Source organism: Ostrea edulis, chromosome 3, assembly GCF_947568905.1.
Source record: "Ostrea edulis chromosome 3, xbOstEdul1.1, whole genome shotgun sequence".
Taxonomy (NCBI): Eukaryota; Metazoa; Mollusca; class Bivalvia; order Ostreida; family Ostreidae; genus Ostrea; species Ostrea edulis.
This window is the reverse complement of record NC_079166.1, coordinates 52,546,547-52,567,318: the sequence shown is the minus strand read 5'-3', so window position 1 is coordinate 52,567,318 and position 20,772 is coordinate 52,546,547. Positions and strand designations below refer to the sequence as shown.

General features: G+C 37.4%; 1 long non-coding RNA gene across 1 annotated transcript; it reads left to right on the top strand.

Annotated features, from left to right (window-relative positions):
• Positions 1 to 9,433: 9,433 nt before the first annotated feature.
• LOC125677359 (uncharacterized) lies at positions 9,434 to 11,219 on the top strand. The gene is made up of 2 exons (XR_007371091.2): positions 9,434 to 9,597; positions 10,468 to 11,219. It is a non-coding gene; the product is annotated as an uncharacterized LOC125677359 (long non-coding RNA).
• Positions 11,220 to 20,772: the final 9,553 nt, after the last annotated feature.

The window sequence follows — 20,772 nt, the reverse complement described above, 5'->3', positions numbered from 1 at the left end:
GCCATGTTTCTCAGGCCTACACGACGACTGTAAGAAAATGTCATTTATCTGCACAGCCCATCTCCCGGGCTACATCACTAAATTCCTTCCGTACGGAAAACATCTGCACCTGGACTATACCGACATGGACAGTATTCAGTCTGTCATCTGTAAACAATTCCGGAGAGAATGTCTGCAGAAGGTCTGCCAACTGGCCACAACCAACAAGTGTGAGAATCTTCACCAGCGGGTCTTCACTTATGCTCCCAAGAACACAACTTGGGCCAGGAACTTTAACGCAATGTGTCATTCGGCAGTCCACTCAGCATCCCATTGGTCTGGCAGACGTGTCGTCCTGTTGGCTAAGGAGGTGGACCTGAAATAGAAATTCAATGGACCATTTTACAAGAATATGTTCAAGAGAGATCAACAGAAAACGTACCACCGTGAGCGCAAACAACTCAACCGATGTCTAGCATCTCGTTACCTGACGAGACGACGAAAAACCAACACAAAACTCAGAGAACTGTCCCTGTACAACAATGCAGGAGCCTCCACCTCCAACGAACACCCTTATGGTGTAAATGTGTTATCTCACTGAAAGAGCCACTGTCTGTATGCCCCATGACCAACGCATTGCCCCTCAGCGACACAATACTTCCGTGAATTGTTTACTGACTGTGGTTCCATTGTCAAATGTGATATCTTTATGCACTGTTTGTTATGGCATAATTTTGATATGTGCATGTGTGTATCAAAATTATCCATGTTATTAATGTAGAAAATAAATCTGTAAACTGTAAATTTAATTTGTTTTCCTCTAAAACTTGGACGATAAATATCATGGCCGTCCTTGTTGACAGCACCTATCCATAAATGACAAAATGGTGCTAATTGTGTTTTTTTGTGTCAAAATGTCTTTAAAATGACTTATTTTTCTGTCTGTGAGTGCTATTTCATAAATGTGTGATGGTGCTTTGAATAAGTGTGATAGTTATGATATTCTGTATTGGAGACCTGTAATTGAGTAAAATCTGTTTATTACACGTACAACATGTAAATCTATATGTAATCTATATATAAAGTATAGAGGGTATTTAAAGTACCAAAAATACCTTTATTTTAACCACTAAGCTGATTTACACGTGACTTTTTGTTACTATGATACTTGACCAGATTCTGATTTTCCATACTATGTGGCATAGTTTACCCTTTGATTAGTTGACAGGTACTGTGACACTTATGAAATGCGTGTATTGAAGAAAAACACATGGTATCCATTATGTGGTACATTTAACTTCATAAAATTGACTGAAATCTAGGAGTTTGAAAAAAAACCCATTTCCTTAAAGGTGGCAGAGGACAGAATTTTTTGCTCTTCAACATGTGGAAAGGGGGTATACATCTACATTGTAAGTCAGGTTATGACAGGCTAATGAAAAATCATACTACCCTGTTTTCTCAATATTAGTTTTCATATTAATGTAGTTATTAAATTAGGGACCAAAATGAAATGTCATCCATACATGCAGGTGTTGCTGCACAAAACATGCCCTGAGCAGGTGGCCCTTCTTGCTTTTTTCTCTGTCAGCTAAATCCGCACCACCCCCACATCAGGCGAAGGGATATAGACGCTGTGTACAATCAAGAACCCTGTCTGACCTTCTTAAAAATCTACCTTTTATATGGGGCCATCCACCTTCCCTCTAAGGTACCTCCTTTTCCTGGACCCTGTAGGTTTTGGGCTGAATTTCTTCAGCTGCTGATCACGAGTCTTAGTTTCGCATTTGCACCCATCTATATACTAGGCATCATGGTGACACCAACATATTGCATATCAATTTTACTAAGCACTCGGCTACACTTGAAATGTATTCTAAAATTATTCCACACATTTTTACACATGTAATTTCACTTCAAATATGGGGTATCTCCATTTTTACAGAAACTTGACCAGGCCTATTATGCGAAACTGTCCCTTACTACATGTACCTGAACGCAAAGCGTACGGTGAACGAACGGGAACATGATAAAGTATGTTTCAGGGACTGTACCAAACGGTCACTATTTGAGATTTTTTTTATCTCTGAGAATGATGCATACGTTAGGAAGAATTTTGGGGTTGGTTCGAACCGATTTCTGAAAAAAAAAGGATTTGATGCCTAAGAAATCCACTACGTACAAAGCGAGAAACAAATGGATTTTTCAAAATTTACAACAAATATTGCAATCCATATCATACATAATTATATAGTTCCTATTCCATTCTCCAACGTCCCGTACTGTGCAAGAATTATATTCAGCAACTTTTCAGACTGAGTTCAGAGGAGATGGAAATATTTTAAAAGCAATAGGAGATACGTCTTATATGTCTTTGGGATCCTAATTCATTTATATAATTTCCTTACATGCAAAAGTGTAACATGAAACGATAGAAGCAATTCTGTCTTCAATGGAATATCATCGTTGCAATCTACGTGTTATTGTTTGAAACAATAACCCGTGGTTTGCGACGATGATGGAATACGTATTATGCATTTTTTTATAGAATAAAAGCAAATCTACGAGCTTCTTCATTTCATTGATAATGAAAGAGAGTAAAAGAAGTATTGTAAACATACCTTTTCGGTTGGTTGTGTACATATACTAGTGTACTGACTGGTTGGATTTTGTTTTCGTCAAGAACGATAACTCGCTCTATCCGTTAGATGACAATTCATTCGCAACTAAATCCGCCAAGGGGGAGATGAGAGTAAGCGAATCGGACACTTGGCTTGCGAAGATGATCATCAATCGGCAAGCTTTGAAGATGGTCGCTAACTATTAAAATTGGAGATTTCTGTATATTTACAATTTATCAATGATTTCTTTGTGTAGTGTAAGTTCGAATGTTGTGTTTGTAAATAAAGTGCAGGGTGCGCAGTTTTCAATAGTGAAATTTTGTATTGAAAATTATCAATTTTCTCTTAAAATTCTGAATATTTTTTACTGTAATTCTATTTTCGAAACTACATTTGGTGGTATCTAAGGAAAGCTAAGACCATATTCTACTTAATTAGAGCTCCATTATCAGTTTCAATGGATATTGGACATCAAAAAAGCCTATTTAGTCGAGATGGCCTGTATTAATTTCATGACGGCAGCCATCTTGGATTCAAAATGGCCGCCAATGTCGAAATTGAGTTGGCTAACGTTCGTTTTCCTAAAAGAAATATATGTAGAGCATTTGTGCAAAGTTTCATGCTTACATCATTAAGTGCAAGATTTTTTTTAATAGATTATGCCCCACTACTTGTAAACTGGGCAGTGGAAACGGGGTCAACAGGGGTTATAGTTCATTATACTTGCATATATTTCAGTTTGTCTGTAAATATATGTCGTTATCTAAGCGTTATTCCGTCTAGATGTGATATCAATTGAAAATAGAATAGTACTAGTGTTACGTGGTGATTGTATTCGTTGTAGCAATCTAAGTTCAGTTCATATAGTTGCATTAAGGTGTTTTATAATGCGGAATTCTGTTCCGGGAATTCATACGCGTCACGCTCATCACTCTAAACTTACGATAACCACTTCCTTTTCCATTCCACCGCCATTCTAGAAAGTCGATTAAAATTCAAACCAGAGGGTGCATATTATTCTGCCTCAATAAGGACTCTCAGATCAGCGTTTGAAAGTTTATTTTAACCATCAATGTGACATGTGCACACAATTACACGTGGTGCTCGTTCACCGTTGTGTGGAGTCATACACAGTTTGTAAGCGTAAATGTGGTAAAAAGCTACAATGAATTAAAAAAATCAAGTTTTTGACAAATACTGCTTTCCATACAAAAATTTCTCAAACCTGAATCCATATAATACAATACTTGACATACAACAAATCCCATTTCCACATCACTAATCAAATGGCTTATGAACATGAATTACCAATTCAATTCACTAAATTCATATATCAAGAGAATTACAGTTAATAATCATTGGCTACAGAAGATGACATGAACAGCGCACCATACTTTAAGCACATGGCAAAAATATAAACTCAGATTATGCACAATTGCATTCACGAGCATAGCTGACAGTATAGATACAGGTAATTGACAATGTAATTAATAGAATAATCAAGTGTAAAATGATCATAACTACTTACACCGTGGATTACAAACGTTCAGACCGGATTAGTTTCCGAGAACTTTTGCCTGACAGTATGACGGCACAAACATACCAAGATAAGTCGTACGTATAAACATTCATATTCAATTCAAGTCTAATTGACGTAAATGTAAAACAATAATATTCTTGACATGGAAATTAGCAAACAACAGACAGAATACTCCCCGTCTGATAACTCGAGTTATCACTATCAACATTTGAACTAAAAAGAAGCGTATTCAGGAAATGAATGTCTTACTAAACCTAATTACAGTTTCACATGCTTGTCAATCACACAGTCACTAGACTTAAACACATTCACTTTCAATGAGAAGAATCATGTCAACCACTGGCCTAACATAAACTGCAGGCTTTCCATCCACTCTGGTGCGAACCTCAGCTTTGCGCACGTGGTCATCGGAACTCTTTAAGGCTTTCAAGACTAAACCAATACGCCAGCAGATCTGTGTAACACTCTTGTCTCTGATAAGAACCACATCTCCCTCGGCTATGTCGCGTTGGCTCTCAGTCCACTTCCGTCGATTCTGTAGAAGCGGAAGGTACTCCTTCTTCCATAGAGACCAGAATACACTCGCTAAAGCTTGAACGCGTCTCCATTCAGCCTTGAACATATCACGATCGTTGAATTCTCCAAGTGAGTTGGCTTCAAACTCGTACTCAGTCTTCTGTGTTAACAGCATTGCTGGGGTAAGTATCAACGGAGAGTCTGGGTCTGTGGAGACTGGAACGAGAGGTCTCGAATTGATAATTGCACAAACCTCCGCCATAAATGTGTTCAGAACATCGTGTGTTAAAGTCTTCCCACTGGCACCATTCAGCATGGAGTCGAAGATCCTACGGGTGATGCCGATCATCCTCTCCCATGCCCCACCCATGTGGGATGCATGAGGAGGATTAAAGATCCACACTGTACCAGAGTTGTGAAGATAGTTTTTCAAGGGTTCATCATCAACATATATGGAATCAATGCGCAAGTCATCTACAGCCCCAGTGAAGTTGGATCCTTGATCGGAACGGAATGTCTTGACTTGACCTCGTATAGCAGTGAATCTCCTAACAGCATTGATAAAGGCAGATGAACTCATCGCCTCAACCAATTCAATGTGCACTGCTCTAGTCACCAAGCAAGTGAACAGTATTCCCCAGCGTTTCGGGTTTGCGCTACCTCCTCGCGTTTTACGAGAAACAATGGCCCAAGGTCCGAATGCATCCACACCCACATTGGTAAAAGGTGGTGAAGGGTCAAGGCGATCTACTGGCAAATCAGCCATGATCTGATACTGCAATTTCCCTCTGAGTTTTCGACACTTTACACATTTATAAATAATAGATGACACAAATCGTTTCACACCCGTTATCCATAGCCCAGCAGCCCTGATAGCTCCTTCGGTGAAGTGGCGCCCCTGGTGCTGGACCTTTTCATGGTGGCAACGAACTAAGAGGCTTGGTATGTGATGGCGTCCTGGTATGATCAAAGGTTTCTTCTCCCGTAAGCTCAAGTTAGAATTCACTATGCGACCTCCGACTCGAAACAATCCTTGTTCATCTAGAAAGGGGTTAAGGTTAGCTATTGGGCTTCTTCTAGAGAGAGGCTCTTGACGTCGAATACAGTCTATCTCATCAAGGTAGACTTCAGACTGACTACTTTGATCATATAATGCTCTGTATCCTGGTACCTCTCTGAAAATGTCTTAGAATCAATGTCTTGACCTTGGAACTTGAAAAGCAGGTACCTGAGAAAGTGTCTTCCAATCACTAAATCGCTGAAATCGTTCAATCACGCTTTCTAGTCGGTCATCATTTTCATTTGACGTGTGTGTTTTCATTGTCGAAACAACTGGGCGGATTTCTTTATCCTCATCCGGATCAATGAGCAAATGTTCATTCTCATCACATTGCTGTTCTTTCTTCATGACTAGGTAGTTTGGTCCCTGTAACCAAGTGCTGTCTTGAAGTTCAGCTGCAGGTAAACATCTGGTTGCGAGGTATGCTGGGTTACGATCAGTGGGGACATAATTCCACTGATTTGGGGATGTGAACTTCCTAATACGTTGTACTCTGTTGGCAACATAGGTATAGAATCTTCTAGACTCGTTACAGATATAGCCGAGAACTACCTTGCTGTCAGTGTAATACTTCACAGAGTCTATATGAATGTCAAGGTGTTCAAGGACGAATTGGGCAATCTCTACTGCTAACACAGATGCACACAATTCCAGTCGTGGGATAGTGTGTCCACTAATGGGTGCAACTTTGGCCTTGCCCAGAACAAATCCAAGCTTACACCGTCCTTCGCTATCTGTTGTATGCAAATAAATGACAGCTGCTATGGCTTTTTCAGAGGCGTCGCTGAACACCTGAAGTTCCTTCGTCACAGCTCTACTGAGATCTGTCACATATGTGCGTTGAATCCTCAAGTCTTCAAGTGAGCCTAGAGTGTTTTTCCAGGAATTCCATATTGATTCCATTTCGTCTGAGAGTGGTTCATCCCAGTTTTGAGTCTGTGCTATGAGTTTCCTTAGCAATAATTTACCATAAATAGTTACTGGGGTTAAAAAGCCTAGAGGGTCGTAGATGCCATTAACAGTTGAAAGTAAACCTCTTCGTGTGGCAGGTTTATTGTCTTTTGAAAGTTGGAACAGAAAGGTGTCGCTGTTGACATCCCAGCTAAGACCAAGGCTACGTTGAAGTGGCTTCTCCTCACATGTAAATCCAAGTCTTTCAGATTAGTCGCTAGGTCTTCACTTGGAAAGGCTGACATAACCTCAAGACTGTTGGAGGCAAATTTATGAAGACGGAGATTACCAAATTCTTTCAAGGCACTCTGAGTGTCTTTGAGAGTATGAATGGCTTCCTCAGGGGTAGGACAGGATATTAGCCCATCATCCACATAAAAGTTATTTCTTACAAAATTGGTAACATGGTCTGCATACTTTGATTCTGCTAACTCAACCGCCTTTCTGAGTCCCATGGTTGCTACAACAGGCGAAGGGCTGTTGCCAAAGACATGAACCCTCATCCTAAACTCGATGATCTCTTTGTCTAGGTCATTATCCTTATGCCACAGAAATCGTAGAAAGTTTCTACGATCCTCCCTAACCAAAAAGCAGTGAAACATGTGTTGCACATCAGCGGTGACAGCCACCATCTACTTACGAAATCGTATGAGTACACCAAGAAGACTGTTAGATAAGTCAGGTCCTGAGAGTAGAATGTCGTTAAGGGAAACTCCATTAAATCTGGCGGACGAATCAAACACACCCCGAATCTGATCTGTTTTTTGGGGTGGTAAACACCAAACAATGGCAGGTACCAGCATTATTCTCCATCAGACAATTCCGGTGCAACTTCAGCATGATTATTGTCCAAGATTTTCCCCATAAATGTAAGAAAGTGTTCTTTTTTCATAGCATTCTTTCTCAGGCTCGCATCGAGTAGTCTCGCACGTTGGATCGCTTGCTCCCTGTTGTTTGGTAAACGCTGTCTATTCTCACGAAATGATAGTGGGGCAACCCAACTTCCTGTGGAATCTCTGAGAAATTCACTGTCCATTTGTTTCAAAAACATTCTGTCTTCAATCGACATGCCTAATGTATCATCGTCCTTAGTTCTGATGAATAACTTTGACTCATCCCATATACATTGATCCACTAGTTCTCGGACCTCAAACTTGTTGCTACATGGTTTCAATATTGTAGGCTGACCTGTTGGTAGCAGGTATGTTTTCTTGACACTTATATCCTGTGAGGCATGTTGTGTATCAAGACAAGTTTCACCAATGACAGCCCATCCCAATGTTAGTTGTTGTGCGTATGGAGCTTTTGGTGGTCCAAAGATTTGATGTAGGATGTGATGTGCTTCTATCAGATCTCGTCCAATCAACAGAAGAATATGGCACTGTTCATCTAGTGGTTGGATGTGCTTGGCGATATCTAAGAGATGTGCGTGATGGAATGCCACTTCAGATGTAGGTATCTCATCTCTGTTATTTGGTATATGATCACATTCAATCAGGGTTGGCAGTTCAAAGTCTACATCACCTTCCATTGATCTGATAACAAATCCTTTTCCTCTTCTTCCTGAAGTGACGACTCTGCCAGAACATGTTGAAATAGTATAGTTCTGTGGTTTATCCTTCACAGTGAAGAAGTCGAAAAATTCAGGTCCTGCTAAAGAGCGGTTACTCTGATCGTCGATTACTGCGTACATCTTTGCCAGTTTACTTGGATTGTCACGATGAAACACATTGACCGGCAAGATTTTTGCACATGATTTCCCACTGTAAGGTCCTCTGCATATCTCGGTGCAGCTTGAGCTAACCTCTGAAACAGGTTTGATCTTGTTCCTAGACTCCCCGCCATTCTCCTTTGAGGATGAGTATAGACTGTGGTTCTTTGCCTCTGTATCTTTTCCTTGCTGAGGTGCGGAATGATCCACTGCTGCTATTTGGTCGTTCCTGCTGATGTGGAGTGCTGTAGTGTGAAACTTGCTTCCACATTCCTTGCACGAAACACTAGCACTGCAATCACGACTTTTATGAATGTTTGACGCACAACATCTGAAGCATATGTTGTTTTGCTTTAAAAGTCTCTTCCTTTCCTCTAGTGATTTGGATCGAAATCCTCTGCAGTCGTCTAGAGTGTGTTTGGTTTTGTGAATGATACAATGTTCTATTGGAACAGTCACTTCAACACCTGTCTTTTTCACACTGACTCTATTTCTTGCAGAACTTGTTTGTTTTGAAGCAGTGAACCTATCATTGTTGTTTGTGTCCAGTTCATAATTGAATCCTGGGTCGTTTTTCACCTTGCTTATATCTTTTATAAAGTCCACAAACACTGAAAATGGGGGGGGGGGGGGATAGCACAGTGTTCCTTCTTGTACTTCACTGCCCGATTTGTCCATTTCTCCTGTAGACCGTACGGCAATTTGGAAATGATTGGTCTTATCCCGGACGACGAGTCCAGATATGCTAACATAGCACTGTACTTTGGATCTTCCTTCAGAAACTGCATTTCCATGAGAATGTCTGAAAGGTCATACAGCTTCTGATGATCTCTGTTGCCAAGTTTTGGAAAGTCTAAAAGTTTGCTTCTTATTGACGCTTCCACATGCTCTGGTGCACCATAACGCTCATCTAACCGTTCCCAAAGTCTCTGTAGTCCCCTTGGAATGTTGAAGATGTTAGATGTTCTGATGCTGATAGCGTGCTTCTTTGATTCAGGCCCCAGGTACTTGATTAGAAGGTCCATCTGCTCAGAATCCATGACTTGAAGCTCATTCACTACACACACAAAACTGTGCTTCCATGCACTGTAGGATTCAGGTCTATCATTGAAATTGGTATGTCTGGAGAACAGTAGATCCTTCCTCAGAAGGAATCGAGTGACGTCGGTCACATGCGCTCCATGTCCAGTCGCGTAAGGTGATGAAGGGTATGCGTTAGGTACGTATGAAGAAGACAACCAGTCAGAACAACAGGGGATTGCTTTGGACATTTGAAAAGTCTCTAGAAGACTTCGCAGATGACATTGCACTCCTGGCTCATCGTTTCCAACACATCCAAGGGAAGACAACCGACTTGACAAACTACGGCAGCCAGATAGGTCTCAACATCAACGCCGGAAAGACGAAGATCATGAAAGTTAACAACAAAAGAGAAAGAGAAGTGAATATTGGGAACAACGTAGTAGAGGAAGTCTCAGAGTTTGTTTACCTCGGCAGTAAGATCACAGCCGATGGGGATTCAACATCTGATGTAGAGAGCAGAATAGCCAAAGCAAGAGCAGCCTTCGCAAGCCTGAGGAACATCTGGAAGTCAACAGCCATCAGCATCAAGACCAAGATCAGGATATTCAAGAGTAACATCATTGGAGTTCTCCTATATGGTGCTGAGTCGTGGAAGGTGACCAAAGGTATTGTCCACAGACTGGATGTCTTCCAGACCAAATGCCTACGACGGATTCTGAAGGTCTTCTGGCCCAACACCATCAGCAACAAAGATCTATATCAGAGAACGTCAACATCACCAATATCTGAGATGATCAAGATGAGACGATGGAAATGGATCGGACATGTCCACAGGATGGGAGCAACATCAATCCCAAAGATTGCCATGAGATGGACACCAGCAGGAAAGAGAAATAGAGGGAGACCAAAGGAAACATGGCGGCGATCAGTAGAGAAAGAGATGAAGGAGTGTGGATGGACTTGGGGCCAGATTCAGAACATGGCAGCAGACAGACAGAGATGGCGATCCTCAGTGAAGGCCTTATGTGCTTCCTAGCACGAAGAGGATTAAGATAAGATAAGTTAGGTACGTATGGTTGTGCATACGGATTTAGGATAGGCGAATCGGAAGGGATGTGAGCTTGTGTAGAACCTGCAGGAATATGACCTGATGGAGGCTGACTAGAAGCGATGTGATGATTTGGACTAGAGTAGCTGTGCTTCAGTTTCAGGTTGTTGGCGTCAACCGGCGAATCTGGTCGACACAGTACAGATGAAATATGGCTGATAGTTGATTCAAATGCCTGACAATCTGCTTCAGTTTCTGCAGCTTGCCTTTCCAGATTTAACATTTCTAGTTCCGCATCGAGTTCCATTTTTTGCTGTTTACGGAGAGTTATTTCTTTAGCTGTATAGAACATCCTGGCTTTCACTTTACTCACTTCAGCCCTCTTCCTTGCAAGGATATCTGATGTCGGCACACAAGAATCAATAGATTGTGAATAAGTGCTTTGATGTTCATTTTCCATGTCCTCCTCTTGCTCTTGAATAACACTAAGTTCAACATCTTCCCTTTGACTGTCATCAGGTGATAATTCCTTTTCAGCAGACTGGATGTCCACGGTGGAATCTGGAATGGATGATGCCACGGTCTGCTCTGTTGTTGTAGACATGGTCTTTTTACTATTCTGCCTCAATAAGGACTCTCAGATCAGCGTTTGAAAGTTTATTTTAACAGACAGTTAACCATCAATGTGACATGTGCACACAATTACACGTGGTGCTCGTTCACCGTTGTGTGGAGTCATACACAGTTTGTCAGCGTAAATGTGGTAAAAAGCTACAATGAATTAAAAAAAAAAAAAATTAAGTTTTTGACAAATACTGCTTTCCATACAAAAATTTCTCAAACCTGAATCTGTGTAATACAATACTTAACATACAACAAATCCCATTTCCACATCACTAATCAAATGGCTTATGAACATGAATTACCAATTCAATTCACTAAATTCATATATCAAGAGAATTACAGTTAATAATCATCGGCTACAGAAGATGACATGAACAGCGCACCATACTTTAAGCACATGGCAAAAATATAAACTCAGATTATGCACAATTGCATCCATGAGCATAGCTGACAGTATAGATATATAGGTACAGGTAATTGACAATGTAATTAATAGAATAATCAAGTGTAAAATGATCATAACTACTTACACCGTGGATTACAAACGTGACCGGATTAGTTTCCGAGAACTTTTGCCCGACAGTATGGCGGCACAAACATACCTAGATAAGTCGTACGTATTTACATTCATATTCAATTCAAGTCTAATTGACGTAAATGTAAAACAATAATATTCTTGACATGGAAATTAGCAAACAACAGACAGAATACATATGACGTCACACATAATGGCGCGTAAAATAGCGAAAGTAAATATGCATATCGCAAGGCTTGAATTTCATCGCTTTCAAATTCAAAAACTACGCAAAATATTTCATTTAAAACACATTTAAAGTAGTTCTAGGCATGAAAAGAATTAATTTTGCTGAAAAAATGAAAAAGTTTAGAAACATGCGTTGTGTTTCTAAGTGTTATTCCGGTGTTTTCGCTTATAGGAAATCACTTTATATACATGTTGTTTCTTACCACTGTGACCAACATTTACCAAAAATTAAATTGTAAAACTCATCACATTTTGTGTTTCAATTCTAGAAATTTATTGGAAGAATAGATTATAAGCTAAAAGTTTGCTGGTGAAATATTGAATCTTTGATAATTGATTACTTTGCATACATAATGACGAAAAAGTTGTAAAATCATCTGACAATTCTTAAAAAGTCGATGTTATTATATCAGTTGGTAGTCGATGTTATTCTATCAATTGGTAATCGTCCTTTAAAGGCATCTCTTTCCGAGCTGCATGAAGATATATTAAATGTAAAGATAAATGTGAAAATTAAGCGAAGTTTATATAGCATTATAAAAGCTGCTTGGGGAAAGCATTTCCTTCAAGCGTAGAAAACGGAGCATTGCGATTGGCATATGCATGTGTACACGTGATACAACGATAGGAAATCTCTTCCTTTCTATACCCGTACATTATAAAGTAAGTTAGGGTACATTGTTGGTACCCTGGTCCGTCCGTCTGTCACTCTTTCTTCCTCCTCAAACTCCTCTTTACTTTTAATCAGTAACCAATTAATCTTTTGCAATATGATAGGTTGCGTCCTGTGTATTAATCTTTTGGAAATTTCATTGTCATTCTGGGGCCAAATGGGGTTCGAAAACGACGATTTTCTACGAAAACTTAGTTCCCAGAACTCTTACATTTTACGCAGCAGTCAAATCATCGTTTGGGAGATGATTGGTGGAGTCCTTTAGATATGCAATAAGTTATCGGAATTTTCTTTTTCACTTTTTCACAAATGGGGTGGTAAAACGACGAATGAAAACCAAGTGTTCAGCGCTTTGTGTCATGTGCAGCAAGAAATATTAAGGTTGGAATCTCGAATGACCATTTTGAAAATAATTGAACAATCAAAAAATGACGGGTATTGGGATTACCTTGGGGCACTTGTCCATTAGAATACTCAATGCATCTTGTTATCTTCACCTATTTATCTTGATAGGACCTATGTGTAGCAGGAATATACATTGATATCGTTTAGGGACAAGGACTTCAACTGTCTTTTTAAAAAAACATATTTCAACAATTATGAAATGAGATGTGGAATGACCCCAGAGCGCTTTCCCAACACAATACTCAATGCAACTTGCATATGCTGCAAGAATATATATGGTATAGGGTATGTTATCTGGTAACTATTATATGTTATATGGTAACTATCAATATATATTGTATAGGGTATGTTATATGGTAACTATTAATATATATGTTATATGGTAACTATTGATATATATGTTATGTAGTAACTATTAATATATATGGTATAGGGTATGTTATATGGTAACTATTAATATATATGGTATAGGGTATGTTATATGGTAACTATTAATATATATGTTATAAGGTAACTATTAATGTATATCTTGGCACACTGATTTTGACTACGAATGCTCCGTTTACCTGATCGTGATATAGGGCTCACGGCGGGTGTGACCGGACGACAGGGGATGCTTACTCCTCCTAGGCACCTGATCCCACCTCTGGTGTATCCAGGGGTCCATGTCTGCCCAACTCTCTATTTTGTATTGCTTATAGGAGTTATGAGATTGATGATTGTTCGTTATCTTCACCTTTCATGGTATAGGGTATATTACATGGTAACTATTAAGTATGGTTCCACATAAAAATCAGGTAAAATCGCATTTTCGTGAAAAGTCCATGTTCACGAAATGAACCCAAACTTAACATACTAACTCGCCGTAATATGTTTAGCAAATATACAAAGTAGTTTTGATTCATTTCGCCTTGTTCCAAAATTATGGACAGATAATTATGAACATGAAGAATTCACGCTTAGTGCAAATCTATACAAAACACTACTTGTAATCCCTTTGAAATCTAAAAACAGCAAAGTGGGTATGAAAATATATCATTATATAACATTAAACAAATAAAAAAGGCATGCTCTGAAATAAATATTTTTTTTGAAAGTTTCAATATAACATTTTAAAACCTCTCTGAATGTTTCGATTTTAATGAAATTTCGGTTATCGTTCTTGAATTTAACCTCGATGATCGCTAGGGGCGCTGCGTTGTCAACACACTAAGTGCGCAGAATATGGCGGATCCAAAACTGAATGCCGTGTGGAACAATATTCCGACAGAGTGTGATCTACCCTCAAACCTCATCTAAAGGAAACAAATATATTTAACTTCGGAGAGTGTCAGAAATACATTGATGCATATGGCGTCACTGAAGATAGACCGTGTGTGGAGCAACCGACAACGAAGACCGAGCAACATATCTTATATGACATGTCACCAAGTCGGTGCATTCCGGTAATTTCAAATGGTGTGATTTACATATCTAATAAGTCAAACTTTGCAATATTTATTATTACTAGCATAAAAATCATAACGAATGTTGTATTATACAATGTAGCATTGTATGAGACGACTGTGTACAGATGACACCCCCTCCCTTGTTTCAAAAAGTCATACTTTCAACAGTTACGCTATGATATGTTTTAGACCTAGGCTAATCGACGGCATGTTTCATTTGTAATGGTCTGCAATAATAGCAAACATCTACGTATCCTCCACACAAACGCCTCCTGTCTCAGATAGAAATGTAGATTATATCCTAACTGAGGATCAGTAGGAGTAGGTATCACCTCAAAAGAGTGTGGTTTTATGTACTACCTGTAGATTTCAGTCGAATTTGCATATAAAAATTTAAGACATGATATGACTTTGTGATATGCAATGTTTAGTATATAATGTAATCCTCCTCCTTACAAATCACTGATAGCTTAGTGGTTAGGTATCCGGATGAGCATGAGGTACCGGGTTCAAATCTCAGAATAGTTGGGATTTTTTCTTCAATTTATTTTATATACACATCATTTTTTTTCCTTCAAGGTATTCTATAATATGTTGTACGGTGTGACCGTTGAGACGAGCGAAGCCCATTAATTAACATCTTGCAACACGACTCTTATCCGCCTCTTCATTTAACGCGGGAAATATAACGCGCTTGGTGTAAACAGTTACAAATTGTGACGTCATATTAGCTGCAATGTTTTTTCTTCTCTCAAACCAAGCAAAAACAAAACGTTTGAAGCTATGAGAAAGCTTGTCTGGAATTTAAAAACGTTAATTGTACATTCTAAACAATCTAATTATTTTAATTACGGGATTGTCAATAAAGTATACCGCAGTGACGGTGACATTTTTCCGGAGGCATTATGGGTAGTCCCCATCATTTTTCAGCTGATGAAGCAAACTCCCCGTCGAGGCCTCATTACGTCACCTACGTACAGACCTCTCCTATCAATCGGATCACGCGCTCGTCTTTTTCCGTAACCGGTAAGAAGACTCGGACGTGGATCGGCGCAAGAATTGCATCAAATCGATGCATTTCTTCGCCGGAAGCGCGCCCGTGGATGAGAGTTAAAAGGCCAGAATATGTTATATTTATATTTTCACCACAGATTCAGTTTTGGTATCATTAACATCTTATTCACTCTAATACATAACATGTAAGTGGAAATTGATAGTGGTGCAATACCTTAGATGTGTATAATATCTTAGATGCATTTGAAAGTTCACGTTTCATAGTGTAACGTACGACTGTGACGTCAAAGTTACGTTTATGTATACGGAACAACCAACTCTGATGGCGTCGACCCACATACGAGGTTCATTTGCGGTTACGGAAATAGCCGAGTAGTTACGATTGCTCTCCTATGTGACACAGCACAATATACAGATTTGTATATTGTGAGTCCGCGATTATCACGCATGCAAATAACACTAAAGAAGTAGTTCGTAGTTAAAAGCTTGAAAATATTGACATTAAGAACATTAATATAAAAGTATAGATTTTATTTTAAACATAAAATTATCAAAAGATCATTAAAAGGTAGCAATACTATGTTCAAATTATAGTGTATAATGTTTACGTTCTTGTTTTGAACTGTTTATGTTTGACGTTATGTTTTTTTTTTCGTCATTCTACAATGACGTCACACAGTATACGCGGTCTAAGAATTCGCTCTCCCATAATGCCTAACTGGAAGAGATTGGTTTGTGAGTAAACAAACTCTGGCGGAAGTTTGCTGATGAAGAGCAAACCACGTGACTCAATTGCGTAATCATTGGAGCGAGCTCGTCGCGTCGCTTCGCGACGCGAGTATCGCTCGCTATAAATACACACAATTTTTTAAATATTATTTCATATGCACAAAATCATTTCTTTTAGTGGTCACCATTCAGCTCTTGACAAATCAGAATTCATATTTTAAAAACAGATGCATACTATTAGACATATCAACGAAAATACACGTATTTAGGGTATGTAGTTTTTTTTAAAGAATTCCATTTTATTGTCAAACAATTCATAATGTTAATTATAAATCTTCATATCAATCAATAAGTTGAGTCTCCTTGACATTTTTATTAGATATCTATTATATTACTATTCAAAGTCTGCCTCAATTTGATATGGTCATGGGGACTGGTCAATGCATGGGTTCTTGAATTTATATTTCTAATAATAATATATAAATATAACAAAGATCAAGTCATTTAGCTAATGTATATTTCTTTAAAGTTTTCATACCAGCATCATGCAGTGTCATTACCATCACTACATGCATTGGAAACCTCTGTGGTAAATACATACATGTAACTGTAAATACATGTAGCACATATGTACCAATGAATCTACAGTGTAAATGTTTTATAAACCTCAAACTTGGTAAAGCAGTATTATATAATAATCCTGATATACAAGCACTATATGACCCCTTCTGATAATGAGGTCAAAGTCAACCAACCCCCAACCCACCATTATAGGAAAATATTGGTCACTCAGAAACCAGACTCAAAACCTGATACAGCTGTTGCCCTAATACCTGAACCTACTTGTCACTGATTTAGAATATTTGGAACACCTTCTCAATGCCATATACAAGTTTCTTTAAGCATTTCTTGTTTTCAAAAGTTTTATATGCTGTTTTAGTATTTTATTCTTTCTAACTTCATGTATGATTTAAATATCAATGTGTACTATGATTACTAGGCTCTGAGGTGTGTACTTTAATTGAAAGTTTTATGATATAAAATGTCCAAACATTCTCAAAAACTAGAGAAATATATATTATATATTGAGGAGAGAAAAATAAGTAAATTATTGTGTCCTGAAAATCAATGTCTATCTTATTGTATTGTAGGTCTCTGCAAAACCCAAGGACATACTTAAAGTGGTAACAGGAGGAAAATCAATCAAACCAAGTGAAAATACAAGACACTATTACAAAAGGAAAGCAAAGGAGTCCATAAAGTCAATGTTGAACATCAAGACAGTCTAAAATATTGAATCCAAACAAAATATCAAAACTTTATGAAGAAATAAACGACAAATTGTCAAATAAACATGACAGCATTCTTATATATGGTGTTTATTCAAATTATTTCAACTGAAATTCCTAATGTACCTAAATTCGAAAGGGAAACAACTTATGAAAAAATTAAACACCAATGTGTTGAATTGTGTAATGAAGTTGTGTTGACATGCAAAAATACATGTATAATGTGATGCATCATAGAATAGCTCAAATGGTCTATTCTATGCAATTTTTGGGCTCTTCACCCATGGATGGAGAAGGTAAATACAGGAGTCACAACCCCTCCATTCCCACCCTTATATTTTTTCTGGATCTGCCTCCGTTTTGTAAATATGTTCGTAACAAATATATTTCTGTGCTCATTTGTTCCTTTATCATGTTTATTCCTTGTTTGGAGTTACACTTTTTAAAAAGTATGATTTTGAAATAAAATTTTTAAGCTTCAAAGAACTCTTCCGTGTACATTTTTCAGTATACAGTTTATAAAGGATCTAAACTTACAAGTTGCAACTGTTAAAAAATCTTATAGATAATGGAATCTATTGATGAAATAATTAACAATTCATTTTCAATTCACTTTACAGACACTAATAACTACATGGATTATGTAAAACAGTTGTTTTGTCATCTGAAAGCAACCTGTAATCATACTTGGTAAAAGATAGTGCCATAGACATGATAAATGAGTCAACTTACATTTTTTAAACTACATTATTGAATTTTAAAACAATCCCATTTCTACATTACATGTATTTTCATAAAATTATATGAAGTCAATATAAACTGTCCAAATTTTACAATATTAATGACACAAATGTCTGCAGTTTCTGTTCTCATTTTTATTTTTTCCTGAACAAACATATATATTATACGACTGTAAAAACGTACATTTCACTAAAAGTTTTTGTTCCACTCCTACAAAGGATTCATAAGGAAATCAAGTGCTAAAAAGTTTATTTTAAAATTTGAGCCATATCATGTTTCTAGAATTGTTAGCCACAGTTTTAAATGTCCAGATGCTTTGTAATGTTTTAAATTTCATATTACACAGAGCAAAAATGAATTCAAAATGATTTTTTCAAATAAAAGATATTTTCAATGAATTATTTAGGGTAAAACACAAAAGTTGATAAACTATATCTTAATGTTTTATCATAGGATTCCCTTGAACGTGTTCAATGTATTTTCAGTTTTGTTTTTCTAAAGATATACGTTTTAAAAGAGCATGGGCATTCATTCTCTTTATACTTGGGACTATAATGCCAATCTCTTGTCATTCCAGCAACCTACAACGTACGTCGTTGACCAGCCTCACAAGAGTTGTTGATAGGTGAATTTCAAAATGAAAAACAATTGCCAACCAAGCATTTTTTCTTTAATCTGTTAATTACCCACACACTCACAACTATCCAGCCAAAAATACTTGCAAGTTAAACTCGCCATTCAGTGCAAAATATCCTATAAACAGATAAAGACCGGTCTAATAAGTTGTTTACAATAACCTGAGGAAATCTGAAAGAAATGGGTTAGTAATAAACGGACTTTCGATCCCGACCCAAAATGTTATGCATCGTTTCTTGCATTTACATCTATAGACATATCATTATGGTATGTAAACACATAAAGAAGATCATTTTAGATATTTATAAATATGATAATTACAAGAACATGGCAGAAAAGTATACTTGTTGAATAGTTTGTAAGTAGAAGAAAACTTTAAAAAACATGAAAATATATTATTTTCCCGCCATTTTTCACAATCTTCACATATTTTTTTCCGAGTACAGTAAAAACTTTCAAAAAAAAATATTGAGTAAAAATTATTCAATAGCATGTACTTTATCCGTCTAATTATAAAACGTTTTTGAAAGTGTTTGCTGTTTCGAGAAAAATGGTCTTAAAGTTGGAATGTTTTTCCGTTAGAAAATCCTTTCGTTAACTACAGCAACAGTTACCATATGGTAACACATAACAAATACTCACTATGACAACAGAAATTCGTAAACAGTAGCCTTCTTCTTCATTTTATATAAGCCATTTGAAAATGTATGATCTTTTCATTTAACAAAACCTTTAAGAATATACACATGTATAGCATTTTTATGAGTCAATTTTGGTCAAAACATGGGTATTCTATTTTTAGTAACACAGCTCTGTGAAGGTGCGTCATATGAAAAAAATATTATCACCGAATGATTTCCTATAAACAATGTTACTATATATATAAGTATCGGCACGGTCCCTGACGGTCGACTTATCACCCTCTGCCTGATTTTTACATGGAACCATACTTAATATATAGGGCAGGCGCGGATCTAGAAATTTTTCAAAGGGGGATGAAGAGGAAATGCAGGGGTGGATCCAGAAATTGCTTTTACGGGGGCGCCACTTTATGAGGAAGGGGGTTTGGGGGCCGCCTTGAGACCCCCAGTGGCTTGTGGATTTTACAGATTTTATCGGGCTTAAAATATATCTCCTATTTAAGTCATTTTTACTATTTTCTATCATTCTCAATAAGGTGAAATTAGTAAAATGACGCAAATATTAAGGGTTTTGGAAAAATTAAGTTCTCCCAATGAAGTAATTCAAAAAATCAAAAAGATTTTGTCAATCATTTCTCCCGGAGTGGAAGAAATTATTGCTTCTTTTATCGTTTAGTACATTTGTCTAAACAAGATACCACGATTTACCTTAAATTTAAAAATTTTAGGTGGGGGGAGGGAGGGGGCACCGGCTGTGCCCCCCTTAAATTCGCCACTGAAATGAGAGTTGTTATAACGTACGTTAACATGCAGAGTTAAACGACAATTTAACAGGAATGCTATCAATTTGTATTTCTAAATTCAAATTTGGATTAATGTTATTGTATAATTATCAGACGTAGATCTGTCACTCTTGATTTTAAAACGAATCCTGTTTTAAAATGCACTCCGATTTACTCCCAGTAATTCATTTAAAATAAAATAAAATAGAACTGTTGACGCACAATTGTATAAACAATTTCCATCGCCTAGGATTTTAATAACTCTATAGTCATTCTCTTCATTGCCAGACCCTCCAAAGAATATTTTGGATGAAATAAATAAAATATTTTTCAAATTTATTTGGGGATATAAGACAGAAAAGGTAAAAAGAAATACACTCATTGGTAGTTATGATGATGGAGGGTTAAACATGGTTCACCAACCCTCTTTCATTTCATATATCAAATTAAAATGGGTTAAAAGGTACCTGACAAAATATGAAGGTGCTTGGCAGCATTTGTTACCTTGCATTTTAACCTTAAGAATATAGATTTCATTTTTTATTTAACAAAAGAAAAACTCCAAGAGTTTGTGTTTT